This window comes from Physeter macrocephalus, chromosome 18 (genome assembly GCF_002837175.3).
Source record: "Physeter macrocephalus isolate SW-GA chromosome 18, ASM283717v5, whole genome shotgun sequence".
Classification (NCBI taxonomy): Eukaryota; Metazoa; Chordata; class Mammalia; order Artiodactyla; family Physeteridae; genus Physeter; species Physeter macrocephalus.
In genome coordinates, this window is record NC_041231.1 from 70,442,156 (window position 1) to 70,444,291 (window position 2,136).

At 43.3% G+C, this 2,136-nt stretch overlaps 1 long non-coding RNA gene across 7 annotated transcripts in view; it reads right to left on the minus strand.

Moving 5' to 3' along the window:
- Nucleotides 1-2,136, minus strand: part of LOC102989825 (uncharacterized) — a 149,783-nt gene that overhangs the window by 65,160 nt on the left and 82,487 nt on the right. The gene's annotated exons all lie outside the window — the stretch shown is intronic.

Here is a 2,136-nt window from a genome sequence, read left to right on the forward strand (position 1 = left end):
CGTGCCCAGCCGCTCCGCGGCATGTGGGATCTTCCCGGACCGGGGCACGAACCCGCGTCCCCTGCATCGGCAGGAGGACTCTCAACCACTGCAGCACCAGGGAAGCCCCCCTTCTATTACTTTTTACACACCACCTAACATAAGTTCATTTACTCTGAGATCTGGTGTCTCAAACCTGAGCTGGAGGTGTGCCTCCTACTGGATAACTTCATCCTACCTAATAGTTTAATAATTCCTTCCTGTCTTGTTCAGTCAAAGGTAGCGGGTGAGGGGAGCTGGGCATGACAGGTCCAGTGTGTGCATATAGGGTCTCTTCACATTAGTATTTGATATTCTGCTAGCTTTCTCTAAATTCATACTCAAGGCCAACTCAAAAAAAAAAAAAAGACTTGTGAACACATGGAAAATGGTAGACGCTGGTCTTGGTTATTAGTTCCCCATTTTTGCCTGTTTTGCTTACAAGCCCTAATGGTCTGATTGTTGGGAGTATCGTCTGACTCGTGTGTCTGGTCAAAATAAAGGTAGGTGCTGATCAAATAAAAAGGGGGGGGGGCTTCCCTGGTGGCGCAGTGGTTAAGGAGCTGCCTGCCAATGCAGGGGACATGGGTTCGAGCCCTGCTCCAGGAAGATCCCACATGCCATGGAGCAACTAAGCCTGTGTGCCACAACTACTGAGCCTGCACTCTAGAGCCCGCAAGCTGCACAACAAGAGAAGCCACTGCAATGAGAAGCCTGTGCATCACAATGAAGAGTAGCCCCCGCTCACCACAACTAGAGAAAGCCCACGCACAGCAGCGAAGACCCAACACAGCCAAAAATAAATTAAATAAAATAAAAAATATTTTAAAAGCTTTAAAAAATATGCCCAATTTATTTAAAAAAGAAAAGGAAGAAATAAAATTGTCTCTATTTGTAGATGACATGATTTTATATACAGAAAACCCTGAAGACTCCACCAGAAAACTGATAGAACTAAGAAATAATGTCAGTAAAGTTGCAGGACACAAGATTAACATTAAGAAATCAGTGGTGGGGACGTCCCTGGTGGTGCAGGGGTTAAGAATCCACCTGCCAGTGCAGAGGACAGGGGTTCGAGCTGGTCCAGGAAGATCCCACATGCCTCAGAGCAACTAAGCCCATGCACTACGACTAATGAGACTGTGCTCTAGAGCCTGCGAGCCACAACTACTGAACCCACATGCCACAACTACTGAAGCCCGCACTCCTAGAGCCCATGTTCCGCAATAAGAGAAGCCACCACAGTGAGAAGCCTGCACACCACAGCGAAGAGTAGCCCCTGCTCGCTGCAACTAGAGAAAGTCCACTCACAGCAACAAAGACCCAACACAGCCAAAAACAAATAAATAAAAATCAGTGGTGTTTCAGTACACTAACAACAAATTATCTGAAAAAGAAATCAAGAAAATAATCCCATTTACAATAGCATCAAAAACAATAAATACTTGGGAATAAATTTAAGCAAGGAAATGAAAAATCTCTATGCTGAAAACTATAAGATGTTGATAAAGGAAACTAAAGAAGACACAAATAAATGGAAAGGCATGCCATGATTCTGGATTGGAAGAATTAATACTGTTAAAACATCCATACTACCCAAGCCAACTATTCAGTACAATCTCTATCAAGATTCCAATGGCATTTTTTAACAGAAGTAGAAATAATAATTCTAAATTTTATATGGAACCACAAAAGACCCCAAAGAACCAAAACAATCCTGATCAAGAAGAACAAAGCAGGAGGCATCATTCCTGATTTCAAGCTATATTATAAAGCTACAGTCATCAAAACAGTTTGGTGCTGGCATAAAAACAGACACATATACCAATGGAAAAGAATTGAGAGCCTATTTATTAGAAAATAAACCCATTCATACACAGTCAACTAGTATTTATTAAAGGAGCCAAGAATACTCAGTGCAGATCGAGGCAAGATGGCGGAAGAGTAAGACGCGGAGATCACCTTCCACCTCACAGATACATCAGAAATACAGCTACACGTGGAACTTCTCCTATAGAACACCCACCGAACGCTGGCAGAAGACCTCAGACCCCACAAAAGGCAAGAAACCCCCCACGTACCTGGGTAGGCAAAAGAAAAAAGAACAAACAGAGACAA